Here is a 17040-nt window from a genome sequence, read left to right as displayed (position 1 = left end):
CAAGCGCAACTATTGAGAAGCTGTGTCATTCTTTTGGCATACATGGCCTACCTGGAAATCATCTGGTTTCTGATAACGGTACAGTCTTTACAGATACAGAGTTTCAGAGATTCATGAATTTAAATGGACTCAGACCTATTAAAACAGCCCCATACCATCTCTCATCAAATGGTTTAGCTCAGATAGCTGTGCAAACTTTGAAATCTGGAATGAAGAGGTTATCAGAAGGTGCTCTGGAAACTTGACTTTCCCACTTTCTTCTCAGTTATTATACAACGCCACATTCAACTGCGGGTTCAACACCATCTGAATTATTGATGAAACGCCGCCTATGTATAAGGTTAAGTCTGGTGTTTCCAAACTTAAAGGGGAAGGTAGGGAGGAATCAGAGTAATCAAAAATTGAATCACGGTATTCATAGCAAAGCTCATACATTCACTGAAGGAGACAACAATGTTCATGCGGAGTTTGGAAAGTGGACCTTCTTGCATTCTTGGAACCATTATCTAAGGGTCTGGGCCTTTATCCTTCCAGGTGGAAGTGGAAGACAGTATTGTTCGAAAACACGAACAATTTCATGGTAGAGAGGCATTCCAATAACCAACTATTCCGCCTGCGATTAACGTCCAACCATCAATCTCTGAGGTGGCAGATTGACCTGGAATAGACATGCTCAATGTCTCTGTAAAGTTGCCTAACCCAGAACTGCCACTTTCTAAAGATGTACCTCGGGCTGCAGTTCCTAATCATGTCGATCCAGTGGGGGAGCCTCAAGTGGTAGAGCTACGCTGCTCTAACTGAATAAGGACAGACCCTCAGAGACTTAATTTTTAATCACTTGAAGTTGTATAAATGTATATGTTGTTGGATATCCAAATATTCTTTGTGAATAGAAGCTGTAAAAACTAAAGGGGGAGGAAATGTAGGAACTGAAGGTATAGCCTTTCCTGCTGTTCATCAGGGGTCACATGATATTCTGGGAGGCTCTGACCAATGAGCCCTAATGACCAATGAGCCCTAAATGCAAGTAATCTGGGGGCCGGTGGGACTTCCTGATGAGAGTCCTGGTTGAAACTCTTTCGAGTTACCAACAGTCACAGATTCTTCTTTCGAAGCAACTTCTTTCGAGTACAATCACAGTTCTTGATTTTCCGGGAGTGGGACATGAACCCACAACCCTCTGATTCAAAGGCAAGGGTGCTATGAACTGAGCCACAGCTGAACATGTAGTACCTGAAAACCTCTCTATAATAAAGTTTATCTGTTTCTTGTTGAAACCTGTTTGGTCTGTCAAATCATTACAATGTGTAAATCCCCTTTTTGGTCCCTAATTGGCCCTACTCCTCCTTTTGCTATTTATATGTCTGTGGAAGACTTTGGGATTCCCTTTTATGTTAGCTTCCAGTTTCTTTTCATATCCTTCTTTGCTTCTCTTATTTGCTTTTTCACCTCCGCTCTAAACCTTCTGTATTCGGCCTGGTTCTAAATTGCATTTTCTACCTGACACCTGTCATAAGCACACCTTTGCTTATTTATCTTAATTTCTCCCTCCTCTGTCATCCAGGGAGCTCTGGATTTGTGTGCCCTACCATTCCCTTTTGAGGGCATATACCTTGACTGTGCGAAGTAATCAAACATTGATTACCCTATGTGGGTGCAAACATTGAGCAGTCCTTGGCTGAGCTGCGGCCGAGTTTGGGCTGGAAGGTGAGAAAGGGTTCGGTGGAGGAGAGCCGGAATCGAACCGTCGCCCCGGGCTCTGACAGGCAGAAAATGGCTGACGGGTTGGCTGCTTTGAGTGAGGAGCGCAGTCGGCAGGTAAGCTTCCCGCTTCCCGCCTGCCGCCTTGGAGCTGCTGCAGCGGAACAGGTGGGCCGTCCTCCCCGCTAATTAGAGCGCGCTGTCAAGCGGCTGCAGCTCGGGATGTTCGGAACCGGCCGCAGGCACCTTAAAACTGTCACAAAAACATAGTTTTCTCCCTTCCCGCATCTCAAGGTAGGTCGCATGTTTATCGAAACTGGGATCTCGGCCTTTTGCAACAAAAGCCGGTGAACTGCGATTGTGTTAAATGATGAATCGGCGATAACTGCGAAAGACTTGTATCTGGAACATTATGTTTATATTGAACTATACGCCTTTCCATAGGAGAATGCATTGCAATATTTATCTTTGTGTGTATGTATAATCTTTCGCATTGATATCAATACTTGTGCATTTTGTGTGTTCCAGTTGAGGCAGTTTATGACTCAGCAAAAAAAAAATCTCTTCCATCTGTTCGATATGCTGATGGTGGAGGTGACAGAAAGACTCCAGTCAGGGGGCGTTGCAAGCTGTGGAATTTATAGTAATTCACTCCGCTTCCAGGCTATTAAGGAGGCAAATATCTAAGTGAGCAACCTCCCACATGAAAAGTTAAAGGAAACTCCACTGTCACTGTGTAGAAGGCCAATTGTCCCGTGACCATAAGATTACAAACTCTAGTTGTAGGTATTCCTGGAGAGTAGATCACATGGCATTTTGTCCACTTTATATCGACAAATGCTACCGCATCTAATCTACGAAGGTGTATTCCCTCTAGTTGAGCTCTAGGTTTTGCACTATACCACATGGCATCTGATCGTGTGATGCCTGATCACGTGACTTCTACAAATGTTTTTCTATTTACCTAATAAAGGTTGACTCTCCATTAGTTGAGCATCTTTTGTGATGGCAGCTGGGTGCAAGAACTTCCAAGAACCAGAGGGACACCCAGTAGAAGGGTGAGGGGAAACCAAAGTTGGGGAGCAATTTGCAGAGGGGAAACTGGAAGTTAGGTTATAACTTTGATTCAACCGGTAACTAATGATAAATCACTGTAATTACACTGATGACTAACACTGGTAACATTCAAATTCCTCTCATAATCAACAGGTGTCCAATATCTCAACTACAGGCTATATGCAAGTGCCAGTACTTGTAATGAGTAGTAATCCTATAACTCACTGATCTTCATCCTGAAGCTATAGGCCAAATTACCCCGCACTGAACAAGGTGTGGTTAGGCTCACCATTTGATGTCATTTTTAACAGGTCCGACCTCTATCTCCATAGGCTCTGGTTTGGGTTTAGGATCCATGTGAAGGCTACAACTCTGGTCTTGGAACCTCAGCACTTTGACTTCATGTATCAAAACTAGCCAGTTCAGACTGACCTCAACCAAAGCAAGATCACACAATGGGCTAGTTTTGGGCCACTTCTCGCAGTGCACATCATCCTCAGTCCATTTCAATACCAACATTTCTAAACCACTCCGTCAGCTCAGTCATTGTAATTCTCATAGAATTATGGAAATGACTGCAGAAGAGGAGGCTAATCAGTCCCTGGTGTTGACATTCCCTCCTGTAACCCTATTCCACCAGATCATTTTATATTCCTTTTCAAATATTTATCTGCTTTCCTTTTAAAATAAGATTTCATCTCTGTCTCAATAGCTATTTTTGATGAAGTATCAATTGGGTTTAGTAGAACTCAGTTGAAGAACTTTCCTCTCCTTGGTTTCTCCAATGCGAATCCTTTGTTTCTGTTCCGAGTTCCTCATTGGCCCACCAGTGCAAACAATATTTCACTACCCAGGGTAAAGGCTGCAGGTTGCACTTACTGACTGTTGGCTGCTCCTCTCTCAGCGCTGCCAGCACTCGTCACATTGTTGCTGCTCTTGGTTCTGTGGAAAATTTTGGTTCCCATGCACACCACATGTGACCCCTCGTGCCCCCCCCCCCCCCCCCCACCGCCCAACCCAGTTGAGCTCCAATCTCCTGAACCTCAGCCCCATTCCCCTTTTCTCCCTGACCTCCCATCCTCTGATCTCCCCTCACCAATCTCACTACCTACTGCATCCCTAACCTCAATTCCCTGTCGCCCTCCTCACTCCTGCGTCCCCACCGGACTTACGATTGTTCTTGGCACACCAGCCAGGGATGTGGCCTTCTGCAAGGGTACAATATAATGTCACTGAGCTGGAAGTTTTCCTGTGGTGACAGCTGGTGAAGTTAAAGAAAATGGAGGTACCACTCAGGTAGAAAATTTAAAGCACCAAGATCCATGCCGCACTCGAGGCCATCTGGGTGGGTTGACAGCCCAATGTGCTTATCTATTTATGTAACTCATGAGCGTGTGCACATATCCATTCCGCATAATATATTTTCTGTTGTTACAACTTTTGTTAATGCTTTTATGGCAATATTTAACATTGAAACTGCAAATATAAAATGCTATAATGGGATTTCTATTTGCAAACAATTGCCTGGCATGGTTTCTTGATGAAGCAATGAATCATATAAAACCTTTTATGGAAAAAGCCTGTCAATTTTTCTCAGCAACTGATATTTCTTAGGTGTATTACATCGAGTTACATATGAGTGGGAAACAGGCCATTTGGCTTAACTGACCTATGCCAGCATTTATGCTCCACATGAGCCTCCTCCCAGCCCTTTGTCTAACTCCATCAACATATCCTTCCATTTCCTTCTTCATATGCTTATTGTTACGATCCTTGGCCAGACCCTCCCGAGTTGTTGCTAGGATCCGGTTAGAACCAATAATATTTTGTTTAAAGTAGTCAAAGTTTGAGATTCAAGGCACCTGCTTTTGGAATAAAGCCACAAGATTCCATGGGATTTTTTGCAAACAGAAACAAACTTTACTATACAAGTTCACAATGATAAAACAGTTTAGAAGAACTACCTTATACATTCAGGGTAAGTATGAGGTACATGTGAATTAATAGACGAGCTGTGGTTGGACAAACCACGCTACAGAGTAAATGACAGATGCAACCAAAACAGATTCTACAGATTTCTCAACAACCCTCCCAGACATTAGTCCCATTGTGAGCCAACCAATCTCACTGAAACTTTGGGTGGAATATTCTGTGCCTGCTGGTGTCAGGCATCATGGTGGGCGTGAGCGGGCAATATGGCAAGAAGGCCAAAAATCAGTTTCATGGCATCGGCAAGGCGCATTTCCCATCGTCAGACGTTGGGAACTTCATTGTAATACATCTGCATATAATTATAAGCCCAACTCACCAGAATCATCCCCCCACGCTGGATCATCTGAGCATGCCAGCATGATTGCACGCTGACGTGTCTCACAACAGCATATATAAAGCGTGCACCTGTGAGCTACACTTCGAGCAGTACTCGGAGGTAAGTGCACATTAACATTGTGCAGTGCTCATGAGGGTCACCTGTTGGACCGAGATACTGCGCACTTGGGTGAGGACACAAGCAAGTTCCCTTTTCCTGGCTAGCTGACAGTCTGGTGCCGGGGCAAGGGCTGCCCTGCAGTTGAGGAAAGTTGGGGCAGTGGGGGGTGCTGGGGCGGCAAGGGCTGCCCTGTGGTTGAGACGAGTTGAGGGTGAGGGCAAGGGCTGCACTGTGGTTGATGGTAGTGCACAAACACATGTGGGGGGTGGGTGGGTGTTGGAGGGAAGCGGCCATGCATTAGGGAAACCTGTATAAAGTGACCATTCCCCCTCAGCTGAGACAGTTCAGGCGCAGCCACTTTGACATGCTTGGAGTCGGGCCTGCAGCTTATCTGCCCACTCAAGCAACACAGAGGCATGAAAGTGCCACCAAATGCTCCAGAGTTTTGCACCCTTTGGGCACAGACTGCAAATTAATGAGCATTTTAGTGGACTGCAGAACAATTGGGCGACTGGTTACATTGTACAATCTCCTTGCGAAAGCTGGCCATGGAGCAGTCACTGGTGGAGATGCTCTCAGCCCCTTACAATGTTATCATTCTGGTTTTGAACAGTCTCCCGCTTGTTCAAGCTAACAGCGCAGCTTTGCAGTGTGGGTTAGGAGAATGCCTGTGCCTGAGCTAAGAACACAGCATGCAGTCCGGTAGGCGAAGCTGCTGCCAATTGGTCAGGTGGAGTAAGGGTGAAGGTGGGTGGGGTCTCAGGCAGCCATCCAGTGCACTAAACTCTGGTCATCCAGGTGGTGGCCAGCACTCTCTTGGGTGCGTTAAGGGGCCTTCAGACTTAACCAAGAGAGGCTCTTAGAACACCCATGCTAATCCACGTGTCTATCTCTCTCTTTCATCTTGCAGGAGGAGTACATTAGAATCATGGAGCCTGGTGACCTAGCTGTATGCCTCAAGGCTTAAAGAGAGCAGAGATGAAGGAGAAGAGAGTGACGGAGGTGCCTGGCTGGGCAGAAGGAGGAGCAGCACACTCAGGATAAAGGGGCAGCTGGGGCTCCCACACACACTGCTGAAGAGCCACAGTGAGCCACCACTGGTCAGTGCCTAAGTAGACCCAGGGTCTATAGATGCTGCCTTTCATTCCTGCAGATGACCGAGAACCAGTGTCGCCGAAGACTGCACATGTCCAGCGAACTGGTCAGTCACATCTGCCACCTGCTGCAGGATTTGGCACCATGTGGACTTGGAAGGCATCCACTGCCAGGGGCTGTGAAAGTGACTGCGGCACTCCATTTTTACACCAATGGCTCCCTTCAGGGCTCCACAGGTGACCTCTGTGGGCTATTACAAGCCTCCACCCACAAATGCATCCATGAGGTCACGGCTGCCATATTCGCAAAGGCACACAACTTTGTGCTTTTTGCCTAGGATCAGGAAAACCAGGGAGCAAGAGTGTAGGGATTTTCCCAGATCTCAGGTTTTCCACAGGCGCAGGGTGCCATTGTGGTGCTTAGATCTCCGTTGCAGCAAGTGGTCAGCTATGTCAACCTCATGAATGTCAATCGCTGAATTTTTCAGTGTTCAACTGGTGTGCGACCAACACCTACAGGTCTGTGCATGGTTCCCAGGGAGTGTGCATGACTCCTACATTCTCAGTCGGTCTCAGATCCCTGACGTCTTCCAGGATCCACAGAGGCTACAGGGATGGCTCCTTGGGGACAAGGGCTACCCGCAGAGGAAGTCACTGATGACACCCATGCGGCAGCCTCAGACTGTAACAGAGCGAAGGTACAATGAGGCTCATGCTGCAACTCGAAATTTGGTGGAGCAAACTGTTGGGATGCTTAAAATGAGGTTTAGGTGCCTGGACTGGTCTGGTGGAGCCCTGAAATATAGTCCACAGAGGGCGTCACGCATTGTCGTCGTCTGCTGCGCCCTTTGCAACCTTGCGCTGCAACAGGGAGAAGAGCTGGCTAAGGAAGATGTCTCCTCTGATGAAGGGAATGTTGACGGGGATGAGGGTGAGGAGATCTTTGAAGGCGAGGATGACAGCGATGAGGCCATCGTACTGGCCAGATGAGGCAGGCGTGCTCAGGAGGGCCTCATAGCTGCTAGATTTGTGGAGGATGATGACGACATGCAGTGAGGAGACACCATAGATCCTCACATTGCATCTGTGAATGTTTAACTCCAGTCTGGCTATGGCAGCGCACATACTCTCTGTGATAAGGCTCCTGTCACGGAGATGCAGCAGAAGCCCTAATAGTTGCTCGATTCCAGGATTATAGCTGCTAGATTTATGGAGGATGATGACGACATGCAGTGAGGACACTCCATAGATCTTCACATAGTCTCTGTGAATGTCTGACTCCTGTCTGGCCGAGGGCAGCTCGCTTGCGCTCTGTGGTCAGGGTCATATCATGGAGACACAACTATGAAACATTTAAATGCACCTAATCCTTTGTCAGCCTTCGGCACCTGACCCCTTCAGGAACACAGAGTCACCGGTCACAGATGCTGACGAGATGGGGGCCAGCCCCACATCAAAGGTGCTGAGAGCACGGAGAGAAAGACAGAACTCTGTGATGCCTGCCCACATCATTTTGGCAGCAATGACAAGCACTATTGAGGTGCAGGCAACAGTAATGTGTCCAGTGAGTGTGAAGCCAGACCATCACTTTGGTCTGAAGGCTGCACAAAGCACAGGGAAGAGGCATTAGACTGAGATGCCTGCCTTTATCTTGTGCAAGGACCAAGGTTTCACATCGGAGTGACACGAACACTGCTCATCAGAACAAGGAGCCATATGCAAGGGGACATTCTTGGGAATTTATTTACAATTGTGAACATTATGTGCAAGTGATTAACACCCATGCCCAGGCTTTGCAACTACATCTTCTTAATCTTCCTAACCCTGCTTCTACATCTTGGTGCTCTCCTGACATCCACAGCGGAGGGGGAGGCAGCCTGCTGACTGTTACACCCTGTCACTGATGGCCTTGCCGGGCGCCCTCTGGATGGCCGATACCTGGAGGGCCCCAGTCTGCTTTTGGGGTCTTGCTGTGTGGCAGTGGCTCCCTCTGTGGCCTGTGGAGCTGGAGCTGCTAGGGTCACAGGAAGAGGAGATTGGGATGGGCCAGACACTCCCGGAATCACTTGGGTGGATGGCCCCGGGATATGCACCTGCTGATCCTTCTCCCTATGGGTGCCCAAGGGCCCCTGGCTGACCCCTTGAGGAGAAGGGGAAGCTGGAGTGAGATCAAGCTGCCTCACACCCCTCTTGCTTTGATACTGTTGGAGGCCAATTACGGCGTCAGTGATGGAGTTCAGCCTGCGCAGCAGTGCAGGACCAATGTCATGGACTAAGGTCTCCATGGTGCTGCCATTCTACAAGTGTTGACCTCGGTACATTGGCATGCCAGTACTATCACCTCAGACTGAACGTGGACGGACTCCTCCATCATGCCTTGCAATCTGAGGAGTGCAGCAGACATCCCTTCCTGATGTTCTAGAGCTTGCCTTTGCAGCTCCAACAACTGAGGTATGAGTGAGTCCACAGGCTCATCATCTGACTCAGACTCAGCAGATTTCTGGCCTCCAGCAGTCCTCTGATTGCCAGAGACCTGGGCTGTCCCTGCTGCCGTCTGCTGTGGGTCAGACAGTGCAATGCACTCACCAGATTTGATCCCGAGGCTACACTAGAACTAGGTCCCACTGAGGTGTGTGTCTCTGTGCTGGTGGAGGATGTGGGTGAGCGCTGTGATGGGTCTTCAATGAGGGTATCTTCAGATTCTTCTTCTGAAGTGACTTTGGGGCTTGATTGGAGGCCCTGCATCATGGATTCCCTTGGCTGTTTCCCCTGTTTTTCAAAAGCAAGGAGAGATAATTAATGCATGGTAGTGGCCTGTGAAACAGGACACATCACTCACAGTCTGGTTGTCTGATGGATGTTGCACTGCTGGATCCTCGCTTGGTTGAGCACCGCCGACCTCACTGTCAGCACAGGAATGGTCCAGATCCTCACTGGCCAGTTGAAGGACTCAATTTTCGAAGTCTGTTGGACCTTGGTGTCAGGAATTCCTTGACCAGCCTGCGACCTCTTGTTGTGTGCCAGCTTGTCTTGCATGAATACAGATGGAGAAAGTATAAGCAGGACGTTTGCCAAGCCACATGATAAATATGACTGGCCTGTGTGGGTGGTGAGTGGTCCCAAGGACCGGATGAGGGCAATGAAGGCATGTCTGAGAGAATGAATGGTGATGTCCCTTGAACTGGCAGTGAGTGAGATCCCTGTGGATGTGTAATGGGTTTGTGAGTGTGTGAGTTGAGGGTGATGAGAAGAGTGACTTACCCTGGTGGAATGGAGAAAATCATTCGTCCTCTTGCAGCGCTGAGTGGCTGTGCTCTTGTATGGCACTGGCACTGATCACGGCTGCCACTGCCTCCCAAGCTGGATTGGTAATGTTGTCCTGCAACAAGGGCTGGGGTAGAGGACATCATGCCATCCAAAAAGGCATTTGAGGGATGCATCACTAAACCAGGGGGCTGTACATTTCTTGCCTTTCAGTGCCATGTCTTCTTTGCAGCAGTCCTGGGCTGGAAGAGAGGTGTGCACGCGGCTGCACTTTAAAGATGGCATTCAACGTGAGGAAGCAGCGAGGTAATGGCATGGCAGGCAAACAAGAACCAGCCCGCCATCAAAATGGCAAGTTTCCCGGGAATGCACTATTAATGAAGCGGGATGGGATGATATGGTGTGAAGAGCCGCCATTGCGTCTGGCGGGTAAAGCGTTCTTTTTCCCGCCCGCTACCACACTTCGTGCAAATCTGGATTGCTTTCACCCTTCACCTTTCTCATGATGGTTTCCAGTCTCCACATTTGAAGATTTCTCCTTGAAATTCTTTCCAAAAATTGCTCCCACTCGGATGGCTTTAACAATGTCGCACCTTGCAGGGTTTCAATCTCGCCTTCTGAGATTTCTTTCCCCTGGATCTCCAAGTACCCTCAAGCTTCACCTTCCAAGCACACTTTCAGATCTTCGGCCATGACAAGCAGAACACCACTGCTCCAAAGTGATAGCTTTACCCCAACAACCTTCTTTACTTAAGGCCTGCTTTCCGCAGCTCTTTCTTTAACAGCTCGGCTAGGAGTGCAGCTAGTTCCAGAGCACATACCTTTAGTATTATTTGCGGTAAGTTGTCAGAGCCCAAAGCCTTTGCTTTATCTGTAATGAAGATGAGGGTGGTGAAATGTGGATGAGAGAAGAATAGACAATGGGGGAATGATGCACCACAGAAGGCATCTATAGCTCATGCTTTGACATCCACTCTGTGGGGTTTACTGATCTACAATACTGTACCTTGGCATGCCTCACAATTTTCTCAAAGCTGTGCCTCTTACTGGGAAATTGTTAGCTGCTGGCCAAGACTTACAGCCCAAAGGAAAAAGGAACAGAGCTTCATAGGTGCATTAAAAATGTCCACTCCCGTGAACAGCTCTAATCTGTTATATGTTAGCAGGTACAGGGTGCTGCTAAATGTGCTTATGTAGCAAAGAAGACAGCAGTAGGAGAACACCCTCAATTTTACAAACCAGAGGAGTTTCATTCAATTAATGTGCAGCTAGTGTGCGATGCCAAACACAACATTTTACATATCCGTGCCAATGCCTGCTACCTAGCAAGCAGCTGTGACTCATTTAATTTTGTCAATCAACAATCACTGCATTGTTGAGCCAAAAACATTGCAATGCTTAGGCTGAATAGAGCCCAGGATACCCTGTGCATTCCTGGTTGATGACATCTCTAAGGCAATATATTCAGCAGGGTGCAAAGGCATAACAATAGTCTTGGAGCACCTCCAATTGTTATTGATTAGATTGTTGGAATACAGAAGTCTTGTTTCAGAAGACTGATGGATCTGGTGGAGCTCTAGTTGAACTCATCAGAATTATTAGGAATAATTATTTGTATTTATGCTTACATAATTATGCACATATAAAAGCCCTTTCAAATGTACATGAGGATGAATAAGAGGAGAAGGAACAGGCCCAAAAACCACAAAAATGTGGTGGTTGCCCACAAGGGAGAAAAGTTTTTTCAGAATAGCTGTTGCCTGCAGCTCGTGAAGAAACGTGAGAGAGAAACATGAAGGAATTATAGTCCAATTTGCCTAACATCTATTGTCAGTGAATTGCTAAAGTCTATAATTAAGGATAGAGTGACTGAACACCTTGAAAATTATCAACCAATCAGAGAGCATCAGTATGAATTTATAAAGGTAAGATCATGCCTGACGAATCTGATTGATTCTTTGAAGAAGTGACAGAAGTCATGTACAGGGGAATGTCTATGGATAAAAATAGACATATTAGAGGTGTACAAGAATAGGACAGGTTTAGATAAGGAAGACGTACAAAAACTATATGTATTAGCTGATAGTACAAGGACTAGGGGAAACAAATTTAAGATTTTGCGCAAGAGATGCAGGGGGATGTGAGGAAGAACTTTTTAATGCAATAAGTGGTAACAACCTGGAACTTGTTGCCTACGAGGGTGGTGGGAGTGGAGATGTTGAGTGATTTCTAAAGTAAATTGGATGGGCACTTGAGGGAAATAAACTTGCAAGGCTATGGGGATATAGCAGGAAAATGGGGTTGAATGGAATGCTCTACACAGAGAGTTGGCGTGGATTTGATGGGCTGATTCTGTGCCATTATGGCATTATATTGATAGATCCGTCATAATAAACATGCAGGTTTCACACAAGAAATGTAACTTATCAGGGCAACTTGCTGGAAGCCCCTCAACTGGCTTCAGTTGATCTTTTTCGAAAGTCCAAGTTGCACTACCTTCTCCAAGGTGCTCCCATTCTTATAGTGATCCATCTGTGTTACTTGACTTTCCTTGGTCTTCTGATGGGAAGCTAGGAAAAGACCATTGGAAAATTAGTAATTATAATAAAGAAATGGCGAATATGTTAAATAGTTCATTTGAGTCAACATTTACAATCAAGGAACTGGTCAGCATGCTGGAATCTAGGTATTGAATCAGGGACAGGGACTTGCTAGAATTAACATAAGTAAAATAACAGTAATTGTGGTAAAGCGAGGTACCTTGTCCCTTTAAGAGAATGCAAGTGTACTGATCATGTGACAGCACTGACGAATCACTGTACAGCATGGGCAACTGGGAACTGTATGTCTAGTTCTGGAGGTTTCAGAGTGAGCAAGTGTGATCTGGTGCTCTGCCCTATGTCTCAATGAACCATCACTGTTTATTCTTACATCAGCCTCTCACTATTATTGATTGCAAACAGCAACTGAAGAGAACATAGGAAGGTGTGCAGTTAGAGTTCGGTTGGCCAACAAACTCATTCACCCAAGACATAAAAGTGGCGACGAGGATAAAGAACAAAAGAAAATAAATTTCAAGAATGGTGGGCAAAGTTTTGCAAAGATAACCTGTACTTATGTTGTAAAATAGGCCATAGCTGGCAATGGAGCAGAAAGCAGTTCTGCAGTTTAAAATAAAACAAAACCCTGTAGAATTGCATTCGCGGGGATGCAGCCAAAACTTGAAAAAAGTGCGAAATCAGCAGGGAATAGCTGACAGCTGCAGAGACAGAAGTTTTAAAAAAAAAGTGACTGCTCTTAAAACGCAATACACTTAAAAGGGTAAATAGATGAAAAATGGCTATGGACAGAAAATTATAACAGACCCCAGAGAGAGGGTGACTCCCATGGTAAGTCAAACACCTAAATTCGACATTACCTGGAAAGCCTATCAGAAGTGCAGTCATTCACGATGCCGCAATTTGGGCGTGTTGATCCATTCGACCCCATTTCAGGTGACTGGTCTCAGTATGTCGAATGCCTAAAGTTCTTTTTTACCGCTAACGACATTGCGGGGGAGGAGAAGAAGAGGGCGATTCTTTTGTCCTCATGCAGGAGCAAAACGTCTGGGCTGGCCCGCAGCCTTACGTCAACTCGAAGACTTTCGACGAGTTAATAAAAATTGTATAGAGCCACCTGAGACCAAAACCCTCAGTTACTATGCAGTGCTTCAAGTTCAATTCAAGGAACAGACTTCCGGAGGAGAAAATAACTGACTGTGTGGCCGTTTTAAAGGCATTAACTGAGCATTGCGAATTTGGAATGTCCATTAATGATATGTTGAGAGACCGGTTGATATGCGCGATTGGAGATGATACTATCCAAAGGCGCTTGCTAGCTGAACTGAGGCTAGACTTCAATAAGGCATTAGAATTAGCCACCATGATGGAGAGTGCTGTTAGAAATTCCGAAGTTATAAAAGATACACAAAATGGCGTGGTCCATCTGGTCGAGCAGAACAGTCCAGCAACAAAAGGCACAAAAACTTTGGACTCCATGGAAAGGCGGGAAACACTCTCTAGTTCCAGACCATTGAAAAACAACAGTACTGCAGTGTAAACCCACAAAATGAATGAAAGAAATACATCCAGGCCTCCAGTGAGCGAACAACAACTCAAATAAGTCGAGTGCTTTTTCTGCTACAGATATGGCCACATAATGCAGCACTGCAGAGAAAGGCTAAAACGACACTAATGAGAGCAGAAGGAAAAATCGTGCAATATGTCTCATGCAAGAGCCAGAAGAAATAGAATCAGACATTCTTTCGTTATATAACCTCAAAGTGTGTAGAACTGAGCAAATCCAAGTAGTCATTACAGTTAACGGACAACCCATTAAGATGGAAGTTGATACGGGAGTGTCGATGTCTGTCATTGGAGGGCATACATTTAGGTATCTGAATAAAGGAACCCGCCCTTTGAAGTTAGAAGTTTTGGACACAAAGCTGAGGACATACACCGATGAAGAAATAAGACTGAAAGGGTTATGTCATGTCTCAGCGACGTATGGAGATCAACCTGAAAGGTTGCCATTGTCAGTGGTAGCTGGAGAGGGCCCCAGCTTAATAGGCCACAACTGGTTTGAAAAGATTAAATTGAAACGGGCCGATATTTTTCAAATTACAAATGAAAGATTTACAGGAATTATTGCAAAAGTATGCTTCCGTTTTCAACGACGAGTTAGGGAGCTACGGGCCAGGATCCACGTAGACCCAAACACAACCCCCAGATTTATAACAGTCAGACCAATCCTTTATGCTCTACGGGACAAAGTTGAAACTGAACTGGACACACTGGGAAAATTGGACATCCTACAACCAGTGCAATTTTCTGAGTGGACTGCACCCGTCGTACCTGTACTGAAGCTGGACCAAAGCGTGCGTTTATGCGGTGACTATAAGCTAACTGTCGATAAGGTGGCCAAACTTGATAGACGCCCAATACCCAAGATGGAGAATTGTATTTGACGTTGGCAGGGGACACCACATATTCAAAATTAGACATGAGCCATCCCTACCAGCAGGTAGAGTTGGAAAAGGGCTCTAGGGAATTCGTCACCATTAATACGCACCGAGGATTGTATCTATACACACGTCTACCCTTTGAGGTCTCCTCGGCATGTGCTATTTTCCAAAGGATGATGGAAAATTTGCTCCAAGGATTGCCCTATGTTATCATTTACTTGGATGACGTATTGGTCACAGGACTGACTAACAGTGAACACTTAGCAAATCTAGAAGAGATGCTCAAACGCTTCGCACAAGTGGGGGTGCATTTAAAACGAGAGAAGTGTCTGTTCCAAACGAAGGAGGTAGTTTACTTAGGCCACAAGGGCTTGCATCGTGTGGAAGAAAAAGCCCAGGCCATTTGCGAGGCACCTGCCCTGAGAAATACCACAGAGCTTAAGGCCTTCTTAGGCATGGTAAACTACAATGGCTGATTCCTCCCAAACCTCTCAACTGTGCTGGCCCCATTGTACGGCCTGCCTAAGAAGAACCAGAAACGGAGTTCGCAAGCCCTGCACCAGATGCCTTCCTGAAAGTGAAGCAATTGTTAAGATCGTTGGCCTTGTTGGTCCACTTTGACCCCAAGAAGGAATTAATTTTAACATGCAATGCATCCCCTTATGGAATAGGGGCTGTCCTTTCACATCGGATGGTGGATGGCTCCGAGTAACCCATTGGTTATACATCTTGCACACTCAGTGTTGCAATGTTGCAGATTGAAAAGGATGGCTTATCTATTTTGTTTGGCGTCCGGAAGTTTCATCAATATCTCCACGGTCGCCATTTCCATATTGTAACCGACCAGAAGCCCCTACTGGGATTATTTGGAGAAGATAAACCTATTGCATCGGCTCATGTCCAGAGTTGGGCACCAATATTAGCCGCTTACGAATACACTTTTGTTCACCGTTCGGGTATTCAAATCGTACATGCTGAAGCACTAAGCCGCCTTCCCCTGCCAGCTAACAACGGGGAGGCTTCGATTTCCTGGGAACTGGTCTTAGTGTTAAATTTTCTGGATCCCTCCCCTGTTCAGATCAGACAAATCCATGAGTGGACAAGCTGGGACCCACAATAGTCTAATGTCCCGGAACAGGTCTTGAATGGTTGGTCAGGTTTATCTAAATCCGAGGAGATGAAGCCCTATTCTGATCGCAAGTATGAACTCTCCCGCCAGGATGGCATATTACTCTGGGGAGCCAGGGTTATCGTGCCCTAGAGGGGTAAAGGCCGTTGTTAGCTGAGCTACATAGTGCTCACCTGGGCACTCACAGAATGAAGATGCTTGCAAGCAGCTATTTGTGGTGGCCAGGCATGGACTTGGATATAGAAACTCTGGTCAAAAGCTGTCCTCAATGCCAGCAGGTACAAAAGTTCCCCCCACTTAGCTCCATTGCACCCATGGATGGCCAGGGCGGCCATGGGTGCGCCTCCACATCAATTACATGGGACCCTTCTTGGGCACAATGTTCCCTTTACTAATAGACGTCCATCCATTTGAAGTGGAAGTCAATGAAGTCCGGTCACCCACGCCTGCTGTCACCATAGACCGTTTGCAGCAGGGTTTTGCAGTGCATGGGTTTCCAGAAGCCCTCGTGTCCACATGGGACTACATTTACCAGCGGAGAGTTCCACAAGTCCACGACCCTTAACAGCATTACCCATACCAAAACCTCACCTTGCCACCCAGCATTGAATGGCATAGCTGAGTAGGCAGCCCAAACCTTTAAATCCGGGATGATAAAGGTGGAAGGGGATTCCATCGGCACAAGATTGTCCCAGTTCTTGTTCGCATACAGGAGCACATCACACACGACGATAGGCATTACCCCTGCAGAACTACTAGTGAAGAGACATCTCTGCACCTGCCTGACCCTTATCCAGCCAAATTTAGAAGGGAGGGTGGAGAAATGTCAAGAGGCGCAGGAGACCAGGCACGAAATGGTCGCGAAAGAATTTCCACAGTGGGAGATTCCCTCCTCATGAAGAACCTTGGAGATGGGCCCAATTGATTGTTCGGTGAGGTGAGTGCAGTATCAGTAAACAGCCGAATAATGAGACGGCACGTGAATCATCTCCGCAAAAGAACACCAGTGCCACAAGAAGAAACGCAGTCTTTACCTACGCTTGAGTTTGTGCCGCATGTAGAGTACAGGTCACACGATTTGGAAGTACTGGCGGGGCCTGTGGGACCTGAGGGGGTTAGGGAGATGAACCTGCCAATTTCCACTGAGGAACCTAGTGGGCAACTGTCTCCTGGAAAGAAGGTCTTGAAAAAAACCAGCCGAGGTTGGTGAACTGAGACGCTCAACACATCCGAGAAAGTCTCCTGAGAGACTTGACCTGTAAATAGTTATTATGTAAATAGTTAATGTGTTTTAAGCTTGTTAGCTGTACTTTTAAGTAATGGGGGAGGGATGTGGTAAAGCGAGGTACCCTGTCCCTTTAAGAGA

This window comes from Cetorhinus maximus, chromosome 3, assembly GCF_964194155.1.
Source record: "Cetorhinus maximus chromosome 3, sCetMax3.hap1.1, whole genome shotgun sequence".
Taxonomy (NCBI): domain Eukaryota; kingdom Metazoa; phylum Chordata; class Chondrichthyes; order Lamniformes; family Cetorhinidae; genus Cetorhinus; species Cetorhinus maximus.
The sequence above is the reverse complement of the archived record's forward strand: the minus strand, read 5'-3'. Positions refer to the sequence as shown.